We start from the raw sequence: 21282 nt of genomic DNA on the forward strand, positions 1-21282 counted from the left end.
ACAGTAGACAATAAGACTCAACAGATTGATGGTGAGCCGTGCTCCAGATGTGGCAAAAATCATGCAGACAAAGATTGCTATTGGAATACCGGTGCTTGTTTCAAATGTGGTCAGAAAGATCATAAAATTGCTAGCTGCCCGCTAAATACTGAAAATCAAGCTGGCAAAAGAACTCATGAAGGACAACATAAGGATGGTAGACAGATTTCTAAAACTCAGGGAAGAGTTTATGCGTTTACTCAACAGAATCCACAGGCTTCCAATACAATGGTGACAGGTATGAAAAATTTTGAGGACAAAATTTTTTTTTAGGGGTGAAGAATATTATAGCCCAAAAAAAAAAAAAAAAAGGTAAAAATCGGGAAGAAGACTCCCGGTAGGAGTCTTCTTCTCCGGCGAGACCCATGCACATTAGGAGTCCTAGGATCTCTCGGAATCCTAGGACCCTCTATAAGAAGGTCTTCCCTCTCTTTAGAATCGATCCATAGGTCTCCTCCCTCTCTCCTTCTCTCCGATTTCTTCAAATTAGAGCCGCGGACACCGTCCGATTTCTCGCCGTAATTGCTCGCCGGCGAGGTCTCCGGAGGCTGAGGTAAGTTTCCCTCTTCCTTCCCTCTTTCTTCTCCTTCCTCCCCGTGCATTGTGCGCGCTGCCGGCGACGAGAGTCGCCGATTTTCGGTCGGGGAAAGAGACCTCTGTTTTGGTCTCTTTCCCATGGATTTTTTCGGCACCGACGATCGAAATCGATCGCCGGCCACGCTTCTCCTTGATCAAGGGAGTGGCCCCCGTCGGCCGTCGGCATCCGCCACAACGGCCGTGGCCTAAACGGCCCGGCCAAGGATGGGCCACACCATCCCCTGTTCCGGCACGGGAAGAACCAAGAAAAGAAGAAAAAGAAGAAAAAAAGAAAAAGAAGAAAAAGAAAAGAGAAAGAAGGAAAAAGAGAAAAAGAAAAAAAGAAAAAAAAAAAAGAAGAAGAAAAAAAAGAAAAGAAGAAAAAGAAAAGAAAAGAAAAGAAAATAATAATAATAAAAATAATAATAAAATATATATATATATATATATTTATATATATATATATGAACAAATAAGTAAGTAAATAAATAAATAAATAAAAATTGAAATTGATGAGAGAGAGAGTTTCTCTCTCTTCTCTCTCTTCTTTCAGACTGAACCCTAATTTTCTCTCTCTGGAATTGGACTTTCTCTCTCTACTTTCTCTCTCTATAATTTTCTCTCTCTAGGTTGTTTCTCTCTCTTGATAGATTTCTCTCTCTCTAAAGTTATTCCTCTAGGATTAGCGTAGTGGAAGGCTTCATCTGATGATTTTGATCGAGTTTAGGGAAGAGTCTGATTTTAAGTGAGATTTTGATTTTCGGATTTGTTAGATTTAATTTTAAATTAAATTAATGTAAAAATATAATTTTGGATAATAGGCGCGGAAGAATCTACTAGAAGTTAGTTGATCTATTCGTTCAGTGCTCCGTGAAAGGTAAGTAATGAATCATCTTCTCGAGATATTTCATATTTATTCTGAAAATAAATAATTATTCTTTGAAATTATGTATGATTTATGAAATTATGTTTTTAAAGAAAAGTGCTTTTGAAATGTTATGGTATATCGATTTATGCACATGTTTAGTGAAAGATTATGATATATATTATGTTACAAAGTGTTTTGATACAGATCGAATTTATGCTCTCAGCCTAACTATGTTTCAGTGGACCCCACCAATGGGGATTATACGTTGGTACTCAGTGGACCCTGCCAGTGGGGGTTGTGCGCTGGTGTTTGTGGACCCTGCCAGTGGGGGTTGTGCGCTGGTATTTGTGGATCCTGCCAGTGGGGGTTGTGCGCTGGTATCCTGTGGATCCCGCCAATGGGGGTTAAACGTTGGTCATAGTCAAGGCTGTTGAGTTACGAGTGTTTTTGAATCGAATCGGATTTATGATTATATTACGTGTGAATATTTAAAAATATTTGGTTTGTATTAAAATCAGCATGAAATATATTCTTATGTTTATTTGCAGCATTATTCTTGAAAATTATATAATATCTGAATTATCTAGTTGAGATATTTGTTACTTACTGGGCTGTCTAGCTCATTATCTTTCTTTCTATTTTTCAAATTCAGATAATTAATTTCGAGCGTGGGACGAAATATTGGGACAGAGCTTTTAGAAGCGAGATTAGCATTGTCAACTTCATTGAACTTAGATCTATTATTTATAGTAAAAATTTTATGAGATGTAAGACATTTGATTTAATTATTTGAATTACAGTTGAATAATAATTATTTGAATTTATTCCACTGTGATGCATTGATATCGTGATGAGATGCCTTGCATGCTTATGTAGAGAGTTCTTCATAAGTATGCGGCGGTTGCCGCGACCCTCGATTCAAAATCTCGGGTCGGGGGCGTGACAGGCCTTTAGCATGACAGTGAAAATATTTTTTCTTTACTTTGGTTTTGTTAGAAACTTTCTTCTTTGGCCTACTCTTTTTTTTCTGCTTCTTAACAGATTTTACCTTCTTTTTCTAAATAGACTTTCTCTTGAAAGAAGTCCACTCCACACCGAGAATAGTGCCCCTTGAACTCTTCAAGATTTTCTCTGTAGTGACCAACATGTTGACTAGTTCGGATATAGTGCAATCGAGCTTGTTCATATAAAAATTTATAATAAATTGGCTATATGAACTCGTAAGGGATTGAAGGATCAGATCCATCTGTAATTTCTTTTGTATTTCAAGTCTGAGCTTCCCAAGCTCCTCAATGTCCTTAATCACTGTCATATAGTGCTCATGGACAAACTGCCTTTCGCGCATCTTCAGATTAAAGAGTCTTTTAGATACCTTGAAGTGCGTTGTACGGTCTACTCACAACTCTTGCAGGTGAGTGATCATAGCTCTGGTAGTAGGCATATGCTCATGCTGGCTTTGCAATTCGTTTGACATAGATGCCAGCACGTAACACTTAACCTGACTATCTTCATCCATCCACTTCTCAAAACCAACTCTTTGCTCAGTAGTATGATGGTTTGGTAATACTATGGGTTTTTGATCAAGTACATGACCTAGTTATTCAAAAGTCAAGATAATCCTAAGGTTTCTGAGCTAGTCTTTGTAATTTATACCAGTCAAATGATTGGTTTCAATGATGTAGGCTAGAGAGTTTGGGATTGACATTGTTTAACTGCAAGAGTAGAGATTCAAGTTAAACTTTTGTACTTAATTATTATATTTACTTCTAAGGACTTTAAGATGCAAACAATGATTCTCACTAATTTATCGGATCCCTCCACTCTCCAAGAAGGAAATGAAAATCCTAATGCGATAAAAGATTCCTAGTAGGTCTGCGATCCCACCGATGCCATGCACCTCACCTAACAGTTATTGGTAATATGTACACCGATGCATAGGCAACTCTTTGTCCAGATGCTTCTTTAAGAATGTTGCAGCGATTTAGTCTCTAAGTCATGTGGGCTCACCTAACAGTTATTGTCCACACTTCTTAGTGAAACTCGATCCATCGTTCACAAGCAGGTACAAGGCCGTCATTGGATCCCTCACCTAACAGTTATTAGGCCCAACCCTATCCTTATCCTGGAGTAACTCTTTGCTAATAGAGTGATTGTGTATTTCTAATACAACTGAACCACTGTGACCAGTCAAGAACAATCAACGTCGGTAGCACATTCGCACATCTACAATGGTGAAAGATCTATGGACTTAATATTTATGGAGAGATTTAAGTTTAGATCTCATCTAATCAGTCATCATATGACCGATCTAATTAGCATGGGTTAAACCAAACCGCTAAGCAACCCAATTTAAGATCCAATCTTTCAAATTAGCCAGATAAGTCGAGATCGGTGGGAGTTTTTCCGTTACTTTTTTTAGACACCAATAAATTAGTCAGATAAGCAAACAAAATTAATTAAATAATCATATCTCAATTACTTACCTTAGATACCAATAGGTCAATTGATCCAAACAAGTTAACTCAAGCGAATTTGGCTCAAACCAACGAGCCAAATTAAGTCCTTAGGTTAATCGATTCTACATATGTGACTCAATCAATTTGATCAACAATAATTGCATGATTATTTAACTTAAGTGATCTGAGCCTAATCAATATTTGACTCAGTTCAATCAATTACTTAATCGAATTAGATCCATATGACTCAAATCAAAAATCTTAGATGCAATCATATTATATGACCTAATTTATGATTTTTCCATAACCAAAACCCTAATGCACAAACATAAATTTTAGATTCTAAAATTAAATTTCAGATCTTAATTTTTTTACATGAAAGTAAGTTTTAAATTATAAAAATAATTTTCAGATTTAACATATAAACATATATCACATATATGCATGTAAAATTCAGAACTAAATAAAATTCAGATCTACTACATGATATCATATATCTTATATACTAATCATGGATCATATCAAAAGTAATTTTATGATCTTAAGTATATAATTACATATCTCATATATGAATTATAAATCAGATCATAAAAAATTTTAGGTTTATGCATGCATCTACATATCATGTGAACATGAATTAAAAATAATTCTAGATCAAAATTTAGATCCATGCATACTTCAACTATATATTCTAAAATTAAATCTAAAATAAAATATCAGATTCAAAGATTTATCTATACATCTTATGTATCAAAAAAAAATCAAATTTTGAAATCTTTTTCAAAACATGTATGACAATTTTAGCAATATGAAACCCGTGGCTCTGATACCACCATTAGAATTCGAGATTTGGGGCATGCATGTGTGTTTCAAAACTTTATTTTTTAAATATCACAGTAAAATATAAGATTAAAATATTTTTAATCTGAATCATGTATGCATAAAAATATAAAACCATAAGGATCCAGTTTGTATGCTGAAATTGACATATACTGAAATTCAGATTGTGATCAAATCGTATATCTATTTCACTATCCATTTCTTTGAATCTAGATCTGGAAGAGAAAATATTTTTTTCTAGCCACATAAGTGTCCAGTCTCTATGGGTATCTATTTGAGATCAATCTGGAATAGTCCTCTTCAAATTAAATTTTCTTCTCTAAAAAATTCAATCTGCTGAACCTGAATGAAGTCTGAATCATGATCAACACTTGATCTCTTTTCTTGATCTTCTTCTTTTCTTCTTCTCTTACCTTTCTTCCTTGCTTTGTGCTACTATCAAGATCTGAAAACTAGCAAAGGAGGGACACCCAACCAGCCTTGGCATGGGGAAGAAGGGAGGATGGGGAAGAAGGGAGGATGCCCAAGATGTGAGGGCATGTGGGATGCCAAGGGAGAAGAGAGGGAGAGAGGAAGAGAGGTTATGGGATTCTCCAAAGGTAGCATGGGGCTGCTAGTTTGGATGCTCTAGAGATCTTAGGAGAGGTTCCTTTAAATAGATATGAGTATTGAATCCTATTCAATCTCATAATACAAGTCTTACTTGCATTAGGTTTTCTAATAACTTAAGTTATTTAACTTACATTAGGAATCCTATTAGGCACCAAATCTTGGAGCCCTTGCATCCAATTAAACACATCCTCTTTTACACCCAAGGGATGCCCCATATCAAATTAAAAGGCCCTCTAATCATAGGACACGCCCAACTTGATTCAATCAAAGTGGCGCCCCATAATAACTATCAAAAAAATTAATAAGGAACTTGCATCCTTAATTTATATGATCTAAAATCTTAGACACCCATTAATTGGAGTCAAATAAATCTTATTCATGTAGATTTTAGTAGGTAATTAAGTTTGAATTATCTTATCAAATAAGAAATCCAAACGAAAAGAGGAATTGGGTCCAACCATGTGCTAGCAAGGTTATCTTGAACCCAATCGAAATTTTCTAAATCTAATTAATACTTCATAAGCTCAATTACTAATTTTAGACCTAATATCTTTGTTGTGTAATCCCGTAGGTTCAATTCTATCTAATAATGAGATATACAATGATCTCTATCAAAGTATCATTGAAACTCTTTTTAATGGGTCAGAATAATTTTACTCTAACTCATCAAAGATTATCAATCCAGAATAATCCTAATGAGCTCTCACAATCTACCAGTGATACCTAGCAGTATGTAGTGACAATCCAGTAGAACTAAAATGAACCTCTAAGTATAGTTAATGTATGATTCAATCCCTCTATCATGAGTCTCAACTTGATGGCAGGTCATGGATAAATCGTCAAACTTCAACATTAGTCATATGATAGATTCGATTAGTTCAAGTTCAGTTATAATTTCTATGAAAATTTTTTTCATCAATCACACTATTATAGTCATAGATTCTTGGACTTAGCCTTTCAAATTTCATAGAACTACTCCTCTCTATCAAGATTGATAGATTTCATCTTGATGTATATCCTACTCCTATAGTGGACCAACTGTCGCTAACATCCACTACAAGAGTTTATTGAGAACCATATTTATGTATCAGTCAAACTCTAATAGTCTCACTACAAGCAGTAGTACAATCTCAGGTTCATGGATCATTCAACACAATAACAGCATCGAGATAATAACTGATGATTGAATAGAAATTCAAGTGATCTTTCATATGGTCACGCTCAGTACTAGTTGTTCTCTAACAACTACTAGCACTCGTCATCCAGTGTCTCTACACTATAGACTAGAAACCCATCTATCTCAAAAAAAGTGATTTATGCATCAGTTTATCTGGATCAATCACCATCCTCATGATGATCCTATGATCAGGAGTATTTAGAAATTAAATACATGTCTCTAATTCTCAACACTTTGAGAATATATATCGAAAACTAATTCTATGGATGATTCAAGGACACATCACACTTGAATGAAAAATAAATTTATTCTTTTATTGATCAAATCAATATATTAAGTATAAAATTATGTCCAAGAGTTATTACAATATATCAGCCATATTGGCTTCTAGGATATATATCAAAGAAATTGGACTCTCCTTCCTTTGCACCTCCTACTTTGCATGCTATATTTTCTCACACACAAATATTTTTTGCATGAGATTTCTTCATGCCAAAAGGTGTTCCACCCTCTCTTTCTCACATTCAAAATTGGATGAGATCTGATTTTATATAGTATGTTCAAATATGATTTAAATTAGATACCATATAAGATAATGTTTGACATTATCTAAAACTTGCTGCCAACTTCCTTCTTTTTCTCTTATTTTGTGCAACACTATGGAGGATTTTACTATGGAAAATTAGTGGGAGATCTGATTCAACATGAAATCAAGTTGGTTGGGGCATCCCATATTGTTTTGGCATGGACTTGATGAGAGGAGGCGACAACTCTTGGAAGAGTCCAAAGATTGTTGGACTCTTCATCCCAACATCCTTACATGCCTAAATAAAAGGAGTTTTATTTCATTCTTGTGCATGGAAGAGACTAGAGAAATAGTTCTCCATAGTAAAGGGTTTTGGGTGTGGTTCTTGGCATGGAAAAAGAAGAGGAGAGTCCTCTTCTCTTGGGTGAGTGCAAGATCCAAAAATCTTAGGGTTTGGACCAAGGATTTGGGAAGAGAGAAAAAAAAGAGAAGATAGTCTCCTCTCCATCTTTCTTCTACCTATTCATCTTCTTCAAAAGTCCATCTTCAATCTCTAAAAAGATTTCAGAGATTTGAAGAAAGAATTCAGATCAGTCAAGAAGATAGTTTTCGCATGAGCTAGCACTCCCGAGAAGATCAATCAGATCGAAATTTTGAGTGGCTTTTTGTAGAGATCGAATGCATGTGTGGCTGTGAGCAACTAGTAAGAATCATCTTTACTATGTCTCTCAGCAGCGACAATCATCGATCTATACTCAGATATCGAGTTCTAAACTCAGATAGATATAGATTTGATCTATTGTTCAAATTTATGTATACAGATTTTATCTTTGAAATTTTTTAGATTTTATATGCAACATATCATATCATAAATCCTAGAGTAAATTGATTTGATGATTAGATCATATACATATTAGATTAATATGATTAATCTAGTTATCTTCTATTGTATTTTATTTTAAAAAAAATTTAAATACATACATGAAATCGCCTACATTTTCCAACAAGCTCTGGTTGGATAAGCACCTATATGCTAATTATAAATAGCATGGAGTCTTCGATGTTTTTCATTCTTAAATCCAATCTCTTCTTTCTTACATCTCTCTCCCTGTTGTCTAATTATTTTCTTTCTTTCCTTGTTATGACAAGTCCAAAATAATAAGGATAAGTCTGACTTTAGGATGAGTTTAGGAAGAGAATTAAGGAAGATAAGGAGAGAAGAAAGATAGAGAAAGGAAAGTCAAGGGAGGAGGAAGTGTAGGCAAACAACAGAGAAGTGTTATGCTATCCAAATTAGCCAAGAAAATTCTTGAAGAAGCTTGTGTCTTGATCTAGTCCCTATGTGGATCATCACTGGAGGGCGAACACTTGGGTGCCTGATGGAAGCTCTACTGAAATTTTAAATTTAGCGATACAGATATTCTTCTATAACTTTCATAATATTATACATATTTATGTATATGATTGTTAATCATCAAGGAGATCCTGGATTAGAGTTTGATAGTTAAAATTTTATTATATAAAAATTTTGAAATCCGTGCTTTCGTGTAATCATTGAACCCTGCAATAACTACGATTGTGATTGCATCAAACCAACTAGTATCTGCATTATTTAGGCTATACTTGATTTTTGCTGCTCCATCTAGATATTTCTAGTAGGATTATGACTCCCTCCTATTGAGGAATGCCACCAACATACTAAGGAGTACTGCCATTTTATTGGTTTGACGTCTCTCTAGTAACATCTCGAGTGGTCCTTTTTATTTGATGTGGAGCCATCTTAATCTTACGTGAACAATGAGTTTTCTAATTTTTTTTTAAATTTAATATCCAAAATCATATTTTTATTAAAATTTAATCATGATTATTTTTAAAATAAAAATTTTAAATTTTGAAATCCTCCTAAGGCTGGCTGAGCGATAACAATTGACATTCTAGTCAGTTCAATATAGGACATCCAATTGATTAATTGCAATTCAGGAGTCATGCTAGGATGCTTGGATACAATCGATGATAAAATTTAATGATACTTGGCTAGATCAAGATGAGGACCGACAAGCTGTCCAACAATTATTGTTCCAGATTTTTTCACCAGAATCTATCAAGATTATTAAAAAAGATCTTTCTAAGATCCAAAAAATCTTAGAAAAGAGACACAATCTAGAGTGAGGCCACTTTTAGAATGAGAAAGTTCAATTTTTAGAGTAAGAAAATTGAGAGAGGAACTCGAGAGAAAGTGGGAAGGTAAGAGGAAGGTGAGAGGTGGGGAGGGAAATTCTCTTATTTCTTTTCCATTTTCTTTCTTTCTTTCTTTTCTTTTCTTTTTTCTTCTCTTTCTTCTTCCTTCCCGTGTTCTTAACGAAATAGGGATCTTTTTTCCCTTTGTTTTTCCTGGAACACATGACCTCTTGCTTGTCATGGCTGTGGTCGGTGGTGGCTAGAGCCACAGCGACACAATAGGTGGTACCCCATCTAACAATCGGTGGTGATAAATGGCATTGTAAAGTTCAAGGAAATGGGTGGAAAAATATGGGAAAGCAGGGGTCATTATTTCTATCCAATAATCTAGTGATGGCCGGTCAGAAACTAAGATCCAAGGGTTAAGGAAGATGTGGAGGAAGAATTTGAGATATCTAATATGAGCTCTAACGACAATTGGATTGTGAATCTGACAGGCACAATGATGAATACTTGGAAGAAGGGAAAAAGAAGCTTCTCTAGTGATTCCTCCGACTTGGGCCTCAGTTTATCAATGGGATGGAAGGGGAAGCTTTTTCTCCTTAAATAGAGTTGGAGGGGAGGAGTTTGACTCCCTTCTGGTTTCTTTTGATTGATGCTTTAAAAATCATGCATGAGCTTTTTTGGTGGTTGGACCAATCGACTAAATTGAGCCCAATTCAAATCCAAGCCCATTGCTTAGGATATTACACCCAAGCACCTTGCTTCCTCCTCTAAAGGACAAGAGGGGGCTACCCTTTTCACAAGAGCTCCTTGCCACTTGCTTTTTTGGAGTGGCCGATTGGCAATGGAGGTAGAGAGGAGAACATCAAGACCTCTCTCACTCCTTTCACCTCCCCCAAAACCCTAATCCTAATCTCTCTCTTCCACTCCAGTAATCTTAAATCATAGAAGAAAAAGAAAATGACAACCATTAGCAATAAGATTCTCTACTTCCTCCTCATGATGGTCCTCAACATGATGACCTCATCGATGGAGCAGCCACCGCCGATGCACTCGCCTTGAGCCCCACCTTTGGCACTATAGCCTCTCCACCCCTCTTGCCATCATCTTTCCAGTGGTAAGGGCTTATGGAAAAACTTTTGATTAGATGGTTTATGTCTATTTCTTGGTCCAAGAAGTTTAAGGAATGTTTGATGTTTGATGATGATTAGATGACCGAGAAGAAGGGTTGGGTCTTACAGGCCCGAGCTTAGCTTAACTAAGGTTGGTTGAGGTTTGAAATTTTGGGCTAGGGATCGAGCCTGATCGGGCTTGGGTCGGGTTCGAATCGAATCAAAGATATGCTTGGTTCGAAAAAAAATAGACTCTATTTCCAAGCCTAAATCCGGCTTTATAATATTCGGGCCAAGTTTATAGCTCGGCTCAAAATTGGGCTGGTGCGAGCCCATTTCCTACTTTACTCCTATATAATTGTCATTTTCATCAACTGAAGGATGATTCCACAAAAATATGAGTTCTAAATTTATTTCTATACTAAATATTGGAATGTGGCTAAAGCTGGAATCCCCACTCGATTCCTACTCATTCCATTGTAAGCATATTAAAAATATTCCTATACTTCTAGTTCTTGCCCCTATTTAATTTCATTTCTGTAGTCCCAATGATAAAAGGCAATAGAAAAAATAAGAATTCCTATTTCTTGGAGGAATATTGAAGCAAATTTGGTACTTATGTCCTCTTAATTCATGCTAATCACAACTTATGACTAGGCCATACATGATCTTGCAGGCCAGTACGGTGCTGGGCTGTCGGTTCTTGGATCTCACCCTAAGACGCATGAAAGGTGCAAGTGCTCGCATTGTCACCTCGGCCGAGGATCTCCAAACTACAAGATTTGCTGGGAGATGTGGCAAAATAAATTATAAATAGGAGTCCCGGGAGTCCTCTCCACATTTACACTAGATTTTGAATCAGATAGGATGATGAAGGGGTTATCAATTATTCTACATGAAGATACTGTTAATCTCTCATCTATTAAAAGAAACAGGAAGCATAATGAGATTTAACATGATTAACTATCCTACAAAACAGCTTTGTTAGGTACTTTCACGGAATCAGCAAGTTTCTCTATGTTCTCACTGCAAGTTTAGGTTAAATTTTAAGCAAATATAGAGACACCCACTTTCCAAAAAAAAAGGAGCGAAACTTAAAAAAAAAAAAAAAAAAAATTCTATACGGACACCAACACCACACCGCTTTTCACGCCTGTGCCCTATAATCTGGCCGCGTGTCTAACCTGGCACTGGCTCTCGGAACCCCCACGGTTTTGACCACCGTTTCCTTTGGGGACTTCCTTTGAGGGAGGGGAAGAGGAGAGGGGACGGCGACGTTGGATTCGGAGCAGGGACGGAAGCTCTTTCAGGTATTTCTCGCAGGGAGGGTTTTGTCGCTGTCTTCCACCCCCCCAAAAAAGGTCAGATTTTTGGCTCTTTTTTCCGCTGAATCTGTTTAATTGTTGATATTTCGGATTGGATTTGGTATCATTCTGTAATCAGGTGGTTACTCGGAAGAAAGATTTGTTTTGTTTGTTTTATAAAGACAGTTCTGAGATGTGATTTTTAATGGGATTGGTTAGATTCTGAAAGATGGAGACGCTTTGTGAAATGTCTGAATATTATGAAGTAAATCTGAAATTCCTTGGATGCATTTGTTCTAATTTGAAGTGGTCTGTCCTCCATGATCCTGTGTATTCTGCTTATAGAGTAGATACCTATGGACTCTATTTGATGCTGTTTATAAGTTTTAGATCTGTGACATAAGGATTCACTCTGTCCATTTAAAATATTTTCTATTTCTTTTTTTTTCCTGTATTATAAATCGTCGTTGTTGGTATGAGTATGGATCTAATCTTTTTCAAGCAAAACAGTGGATAAACCACCCCAGGAGATATGGATCTAATCAACCTTACTTCGTTTTGTTTGATGTTGCCATGGTTCTTGTCCATTCCGCAGTCAGCCAAATGATAAATACACTATGCAGGTTGTTTTTGTGTGGGAAAGATAGAAGAATATTGGTCCTCAAAAAACCATTGCATTCACTGAGCTTCTCCAGCACTCCTTTAAATGGGTTTTGCCCCTACATATCAAACTGTTGCTGGAAAGAATGATTGGTCATGGTTCTGTTTTCACTGTATCTACCGATCTCTTTCATTAATCTCCAGACTTGTTTTGAAATTTACTAATAAATCAGTTTATCTTGGTGAGAGTTATCAAGATAATGAAGACATTGGCCTTCAAAATCCTTGGATACTGCTATAAAGCTGCCATGTTCTATTGTAGGGAAAATGAGAACTCCATCATGGTTTCCTCAATCCTGTTCGATAACAGGACATTGAGATGATTTGCTATATAGAACTGCTCTTGGTGGTCTAATCGGATGGAAACAAGGATTTTTTTGCTAGTTATTGCTATAAAGTTTCAGTTATAAACTTATTTAGTATGCCCCATACCATATCTCGTCATCAAATGACATTATAATGAGGGTTAGCAGCTCAAGAATCTGGTTATACATCAGGGTGATAACAAACTCTAAGAATCAAATATCCAAAATGTGAACCCTGGGATCAGACCCTTTAGATTCTAGTTACCATATGTTATCTGCATCATGCATGGTATGCTATTGTTCATATCACATGAAAGCAGTTATTAACCTGATCCTGCAAATTGGATGCTAGGGGTTCTGTTATGCTATATAGGATGATGACATGCCTAAATCATCTGATTATAAGATAAGGATCTGTTGCTATCTCTGTAGGGTTCGATGAGCATAGCGGAAGCAATATGAATTTCAAAATTTTGCATAATGAAACTCCAAACTATCAAATCCTAATCCCAAGAACCTCTTAATTATGAACAATCATATATATATATATATATATATATGCAAAATACTATAGTAGGTTATCACGCTCCCGGTCCGAGATCGCGAGCAGGAGGTCGTGGTAACCGCCGCATATTTATGAAGAACTCTCTCCATAAGCATGTAAGGCATCTCATCACGATATCAATGCATCACAACCGAATAAATTTAAATAATTATTAATCAATTTTAATTCAAGTAATTAAATCAAATATCTTACATCCAATAAAATTTTACTAAAAATAAAACAATAGATCTAAGTTCAACGAAGTTGACAATGCTAAATCTCGCCTCTAAAAGCTCTGTCCCAATATTTCTTCCCACGCTCATAATTAATTATCTGAATCTAAAAAATAGAAAGAAAGCTAATGAGCTAGACAGCCCAGTAAGTAACAAATATCTAAATTAGATATTTCAGATATTATATAATTTTCAAGAATAATGCTGCAAATAAACATAAAAATATATTTCATATTGATTTTATACAAACCTAATCTTTTCAAATATTCACATATAATATAATTATAAATCTGATTCGATTCAAAATACTCGTAACTCAACAGCCTCGACTATGACCAACGTTTCCATTGAATACCAGCGCACAATCTCCACTGGCAGGGTCCACAAATACCAGCGTACAACCCCCACTGGCAGGATCCACTAAATACCAGTGCACAACCTCCATTGGCAGGGTCCACTGTGTACCAACATATAATACTCATTGGCGGGGCCCACTGAAACATAGGTAGATTGAGAGCATAAATTCGATCTGTATTAAAATACTTTTGTATCATAATATATCATAATTTTTCACTGAACATGTGCATAATCGACGTACCATAATATTTCAAAAGTATTTTTCTTTCAAAACATAATTTCATAAATCATACATAATTTCAGAGAATAATTATTTATTTTCAGAATAAATATGAAATATCTCGAGAAGATGATTCATTACTTATCTTTCACAGAGCACTGAATGAACAGATCGACTAACTTCTAGGAGATTCTTCAGTGCCTATTATTCAAAATTATATTTTTATATTATTTTTAATTCAAAATTAAATCTAAATAAATTTCAAATCAAAATCTCACTTGGAATCGGACTCTTCCCTAAACTCGATCAAAATCATCAAAATGAAGCCTTTCACTATGCTAATCTTAGAAGGATAACTTTAGAGAGAGAAATCTATCAAGAGAGAGAAACAATCTAAAGAAAAAAAATTTAGAGAGAAAAATTAAAGAGAAAAATTCTAATTCTAGAGAGAGAAAGTAAGGGTTCAGACTGAAGGAAGAGAGAGAAGAGAGAGAAATTTTTTCTTATTTTTATTTTGTTATTTATATTTTTTTTTCTTTTCTTCTTCCTTCTTCCTTTTTCCTTTTTCTTTTTTCTTTTTCTTTTCTTTTTTTCTTTTTCTTTTTCTTTTTCTTTTTTCTTCCTTCTTCTACTTCTTCCTGTGGCCTCTCCTGGGTGAAAAAAATGAAACAGAGGACCGAATGGTCCCCTCATACGGTTGGCCAACCGGCAATCGGTCGGCACAGGAATGGCCGGCAGTCGGAGGAGAGCGCACCGCCATCCCAAGGGTCCCAAACTGGTGGCCAGCGACGACCACCGACGTCCGAAAATAAAAAAAAATCAAAACCTCTCCCACGATAAAATTCAGTGACTCCGATCACCGGCGAGCATGCACACCGGCACGGGAAGGAAGGGAGAGAAGAGAGGAAGAGAACCACATGCTTACCTCGAGCTCCGACGACCTTTCCGGCGAGGAATTACGGCGGGCACGGTGACGGTTTTCGCGAGCGATTTTCGACGATCTTCGTCGTTTCGCTCCAGGATTCTTTGGTAGGAAGAAGGGAGAAGGGTCTCCCCCTTAAATAGAGCCGGAGGAGAGGAGTTTGACTCCTCTCCGATTAGGATTTGGACTCCGATTAGGAGCCGGTCGGGAGAAGAAGACTCCAGGATTCTTCATTTTTTTTTTGTGGGCTGGGTTGTAGGAACCTTATCTAGGATTTCAGGGTTAGATCTTGAAACTTTTTCAAGATCATACAGCGGAAGACTAAAATAAATCAAAATTTATTTTCTAAAATCAGAAAATTCCTAGATCTAAGATCCTATTATATGATTATTACATAGCATTAAATCAGAAATTAAAATATATAAATATAGCATGAACTACATGCTGATCATATCAACATGTTTCTATACTACATCTAATGTATGTATTAAACAATAGATCAGATCTATTACCTTGCAAGTTAGACGTTCTAATCTTGTTGATCTGGGCTTGAGGATGATGTTGCAAGCCGCACACGCGTCCGGCCTCTAGGAGTCGTCCACACGAGCCCACGAATCTCGATCAAAAGTCCTGCTTCAGGAAATCAGCACAGTATGCTAGTACTGCACTGATCCTTCTTTGATGGTTGATCAGGTACCTCTTTCTTCTTGATTTGGACTCTTCCAAAGATGGAAAGTAGAAGGAGGAGTTTCAGATCTGAGACGCTCTCAGGAAACTCAAGATGGAGAGAGGAAAGATATGAAAACAAAAACCCTAGAAGAAGACCCTCTTCTTCTTCACGTTTTTCTCTCTAGACACCCAAACTTGCGTCTTTTATATCTCCACGACCCAAAGATATTTCTCTCTGATTTTTGGATGGCACAAAGTCTCTCAAATCTCTGACTTCTCCTAAAATTTCACGAAGAAAATCGTCTTATATAGAGAGATATGATAGAGTCATTATCTAGGTCAAACACCTAGTCAAGGCTTATCCAAACATGGCAAGTTAAGGGACGCCCAACTCTTGAGCACCTCCTTCATATTTTCGTGCATGGATCACCAGAAAAGAGTGCACAATGTATACCCTAAAAGCCACGAAAATTTCAAAAAAAATTTGGATAAATTCGGTACAAAATTGAAAGAGTTTTGGATTTCTAAAACTCTATCTCATAGAATTCGAAATCCAAACTTATTCCTTTTAGATTTGATCCAAACCACCTTCCATGTAAGAAAGAAGAGAGGAGACCTTTTGTGAACGTGGGAGAGATCTGGGAGAGGGCTTTTGTCGCACAAAATAAGTGGAGATTGGCGTTGAATAAGAGAGAGGGCGTGGAGAAGGCTTATGTGGCGCAAGGTGGAATCCTAGTCTTACTAGGATTCTGTCTTATGACTTGTTTTAATTTGGTTTTCCAAACAAAATCAAATCAAAATTAGATCAACCCAATTAAAATAGGTCTTAACCTAATTAAGAATCTAATTTAATCAGATTAAATTAGATTTAAATCTGATTTAATTTTCTAATCAAATTAGAAATTAGATTGACCCAAGTCATAGTTGAACTAGGACTAGTTTTTCCTTGCACTTGGCTTATCCAATAAACCAATTGGACTTGATCCAATCAAGCCCAAACCAAATCTAATTAAATCATATTTAATTAGACTTAATCTCAGTCCATTGGCTTAATCAAATTAAGCCAATCAGCAATCGAATTGCTAATAGATCCTCCTGCAACACTTGCACTGGGTTAAATGTCAATCGTATTGATCATTTAACCCTAGAACGATTCTTAGTCGTTGATCAACCATCTGATCGGATCATGAACTCTAATGTGTGTGACCTCATAGGTCCGAACCTAAGCCGGTAGCATAGGAACAAATTCCTATACCAATCGAAGTGACCATCTAGCAATGGTACCCGACGACCGGATAGGTCGAATGTGTAGAACAACATCCTTAGAACCCATGCGGATATAGTTTTCATATAATTCATCCCCTTGACCAAAATGATCATAGGACATCCCAGAGTTTAACTGTCAACTCTGATCAGATTGTCCACATTGTATTTCAAAATATCAAATCCATCTGATGGATTACCCTGGTCAAGGTTTTGCTAAATTGAAATACAGCGACTCATTCTTCTCCAACTCTTGGAGTGGTCAATCCCATCTCGATCACACTCTGACTTCGCAAGTACTTGACTGTGCCCAGAAGCCTTCCGTCCCTGAATTAGAAATTCAGTTAGTCCAGTATCAAAGCACAGTGAGTTGCTTGCAAGTCACTGAGGCGATCTCAGGTCTAAGGGACACTTATACCTATATCCCATCAGAGACATTCTCGACAGCAGAATACTTTGGAGTTGGTTACGTTCAATGATGATGTACCCTTACATCTCACCTGTATGCCATACCAGTGTCTCCACACTCCTTGGTTAAGAGGACAACCAACCCATATGGCCTACAGCGACCTATGCTCGATAGAAGCTGTTGTCCTTATTAACAGCCTATCATTTGGTCGTGAACAGTTTTAAGGACTAATCGATAAATCTTTTCTTTATCAAATCTAAATAGTCCTAAGGACTTCATCATAACAACGGAGTTCATTAGAAGATGAAAGCTTATGATGAAAATGCCAAATATATTTTATTTATTAACAAATCAATTACAATACTTGGTTGCTCAACCGTCAACAGCTTGACGATTGGCTTTTTGGGACACATTTTCCAACAATTCTCACTTGTCCTAAAGCCACTCGGCACAGTATCTAATACCCATCTTCGACTTGTGGTTGTCGAACTCCTTTATTGCCAGGGCTTTAGTGAAGGGGTCGGCTAGGTTCTCCTGTCCGTCGATCTTCTGTAGGTCGACGTCACCTCGATCCACGATCTCTCGGATCAGGTGGAAGCGGTACAAGATGTGCTTCGTCCGCTGATGTGCTTTGGGTTCCTTCACCTGAGCTATGGCAACAGTGCTGTCGCAATAGAGCAGTACCGGACCATCGAGGGAGGGTGCTACTCCGAGCTCGTTGATGAATTTTCTCAGCCACACAGCTTCCTTCGCGGCATCCGATGCTGCGATGTACTCTGCTTCACAAACAGAGTCTGCCACAATATGTTGCTTGAAACTCTTCCAGCAGATGGCTCCATCATTCAGAGTAAAGATATACCCCGACACGCTCCTGCTGTCATCATGGTCAGATTGGAAGCTGGAGTCTGTGAACCCCACAAGTTTCAGATCTGACTCGCCATAAACCAACCATTGGTCCTTAGTATTTCTCAAATACTTAAGGATGGCTTTAACTACTTTCCAGTGGTTTTCTCCAGGATTAGATTGGTATCTACTTACTACTCCTAGTGAGTATGCCACATCTGATCTTGTATATGTCATGGCGTACATGATAGATCCCACGGCTGAAGCATATGGGACTCTACTCATACGCTCTCTCTTTTCAGGAGTTGTCGGACAATCCTTCTTAGAGAGAGAAATTCCTTGGCCTATCGGTAGATAGCCCTTCTTGAAATTCTCCATGCTGAACCTCTTCAGCACAGTATCTATGTACATGGACTGGGATAACCCAAGCATCCTTTTAGATCTATCCCTAAAGATCTTCATCCCTAGGATGTAGGATGCTTCACCCAAGTCCTTCATGGAGAACTGTGATGACAACCAAACTTTTATTCCCTGTAGTGCGGGGATGTCATTCCCGATTAAGAGAATGTCATCCACGTACAAGATAAGGAATACCACAACTGGACCATTTGCCCATTTATAGATGCAAGGCTCTTCTCCATTCTTAATGAAGCCATACGTTTTGATCACCTTATCAAAACGCATGTTCCAACTCCGAGAAGCTTGCTTCAATCCATAAATGGATCTCTGAAGCTTGCACATCTTGGACTCATCTGTAGATGTAAACCCCTCAGGTTGTATCATATACACCTCTTCGATTAGCTCTCCATTCAGGAAAGCTGTCTTTACATCCATCTGCCAGATCTCATAATTCAGATGGGCAGCTATTGCAAGCATTATCTGAATGGATTTGAGCATTGTCACAGGAGAAAATGTCTCGTCATAGTCAATACCATAACGTTGACGATATCCCTTGGCAACCAGACGGACTTTATAGATCTCCACCTTTCCGTCTGTGCCCCTCTTCCTTTTAAAGATCCATTTACACCCAATGGGTTTAACCCCTTCAGGTGGGTCAACCAATGTCCATACATCGTTGACCTTCATGGACTCCATTTCGGATTTCATGGCTTCAAGCCATTTCTCGGAATCAGGTCTCTGCATTGCATCCATATAGGTGATCGGATCCTCATTATTCTCATCAAGTTCGATGGGATCACCGTCTCGGATCAAGAAACCGTAGTATCTGTCCGGTTGACGCGGTACTCTACCAGATCGCCTTAATGGTGCAGGTACATTGGGCTCCGGATATGATCTAATCATATCAGACTCAGGTTCAGCTATTGGTGTCGGTCCTTCTACCTGTTGAACTTCATTTAGTTCAATCTCAACGGTTCCTTCACCAAGGAACTTCTTTTCTAAAAAGATTGCCTTAAGGCTGACGAACACCTTTTATTCATCAACATGGTAGAAAAAATATCCTTTTGTCTCTTTGGGGTACCCTATGAATGAGCATTTATCAGACCTAGGTCCAAGTTTGTTTGTGACTAATCGTTTGACATAGGCCGGGCACCCCCAGACCCTAAGGTGTGAAAGTGCTGGCTTACGTCCCGTCCATATCTCATATGGAGTCTTAATTACAGACTTACTTGGAACCCTATTTAACAGATAACAGGCCGATTCGAGTGCATATCCTCAGAAGGATATCGGCAAGCTAGCAAAACCCATCATGGATCGAACCATGTCTAACAGAGTCCGATTCCTCCTTTCAGACACACCATTATGCTGTGGTGTTCCTGGAGGAGTCCATTGGGAGAGAATCCCATTCTCTCCTAGATATGTGAAAAATTTATTAGAAATGTATTCTTCTCCTCGATCAGATCAAAGAGTTTTAATACTCTTCCCAGTTTGTTTTTCTACTTCACTTCGGAATCGTTTGAACATTTCAAATGAATCCGACTTATGTTTCATCAGATAGACATATCCATATCGGGATAGGTCATCCGTGAAAGTTATGAAGTAGAAATATCCACCTCTAGCACTGGTGCTCATGGGCCCGCATACATCAGTATGTACTAGGCCCAAGAGCTTAGTAGCTCTCTCACCTTTTCTAGTAAAAGGTGACTTGGTCATTTTACCAAGAAGACAGGACTCATAGGTTGGAAGTGATTCGCAATCACTAACTTCGAGGATTCCCTCTTGAGTCGACCTGTTTATTCTGTTCTTGTTTATATGACCTAGCCTACAGTGCCATAAGTAGATATCTGACACACTATCTAATCTAGGGTGCTTGCTAGTTGAATAGACTACATTAACAGGTTGTGATAACATATACACACTATTGTTCAAATGTCCACAAAAAATAGTAACACCATTCTCAATGATATTACAAATTTGTTTCTTTATTGAAATTTCATAATCATTTTTGGCCAGAAGGCCTACAGAAATGACATTTAAAAAGAAACTGGGACAGAAATGACAATCATTAAGAACAACGATATGGGATTCAAATACAAGTTTCAAGATTCCTAATGCTAGAACTGGAACTGGTCTTCCATCTCCAACGTTCGGAACCTCTCGCCTTGCTCGAATCTCCTACTGACCTACAACCCCTGCAACGAATTGCAAATATGGTAAGGGCTACTGGTATCCAATACCCAGTCAGTTATATCACAAATAAAGAAATTGCAAGGAGTTATCATATAAATACCTTGCCCAGCAACAACTTGCTGCTTTCTCTGTCTGTTCGGGTCTAGGGAGGCAATGTACTGGGGACAGTTTCTCTTCCAGTGCCCCCGCTTCTTGCAAAAGAAGCATTCAGCTTGACTCTTATCGGGTTTGATCTTTTTGGTTTGGCTCTGCACAGATGTCCCAGCCTGAAGTTGCACCTTCTTGACTTTCTTCTTCTTGTTCTTCTTCCCTTTCTTAAAAGGTCGAGAACCAGAAGATGAACCTCCCACTAAGTTCACCGACTCCTTGTAAAGTTGGTGATCCTTCTCAAAGTTCTGAAGCAACCCCAGTAACCCGTGGTAGTTCTCTTCAGGCTTTGTCATTCTATAATGAGTGAGGAATGGGAGATAAGACTTGGGCAGTGAGTTCAGTATTGCATCTTTCCCAAGCTGCTCATGCAAGGGAAAGCTGAGCTTGCTCAATCGTTCCATCAGCTCGATCATGTACAATACATGAT

The 21282-nt window shown here is 37.5% G+C and overlaps 1 protein-coding gene across 2 annotated transcripts in view; it reads left to right on the top strand.

Moving 5' to 3' along the window:
• Positions 1-11556: 11556 nt before the first annotated feature.
• LOC105034438 (uncharacterized) overlaps positions 11557-21282 on the top strand; it is a 58147-nt gene continuing 48421 nt past the window's right edge. The window contains exons 1-2 of one of the 2 annotated variants that reach the window (XM_073251769.1): positions 11557-11748; positions 11831-11956. The gene's annotated coding sequence lies outside the window, so the exon portion shown is untranslated. The remainder of the gene's footprint in view (positions 11749-11830; positions 11957-21282) is intronic. The other variant, XM_010909609.4, reaches the window with a different exon arrangement.

Source organism: Elaeis guineensis, chromosome 2, assembly GCF_000442705.2.
Source record: "Elaeis guineensis isolate ETL-2024a chromosome 2, EG11, whole genome shotgun sequence".
NCBI lineage: Eukaryota > Viridiplantae > Streptophyta > Magnoliopsida > Arecales > Arecaceae > Elaeis > Elaeis guineensis.